The following is a 210-nucleotide window of genomic DNA, read 5'->3' on the forward strand; positions in this document are numbered from 1 at the left end:
CCTAAAAATACAATCAGACAGCTCAGCTGCAGCTGATTCAGAACGCGCTGCTCGGTCCTCACTAAGACCAGAGACTGGAATCACATCACTCCAGTTCTGAAGTCTTTACACTGGCTTCCTGTGCCTCAAAGAATTGATTTCAAAGTACTTTTGCTAGTTTATAAATCAATAAACGGTTATAAGAAGGCCACAAATACAATTTCTTCTGAT

The sequence above is a fragment of the Etheostoma spectabile genome, chromosome 20, assembly GCF_008692095.1.
Source record: "Etheostoma spectabile isolate EspeVRDwgs_2016 chromosome 20, UIUC_Espe_1.0, whole genome shotgun sequence".
In the NCBI taxonomy this organism is placed as follows: domain Eukaryota; kingdom Metazoa; phylum Chordata; class Actinopteri; order Perciformes; family Percidae; genus Etheostoma; species Etheostoma spectabile.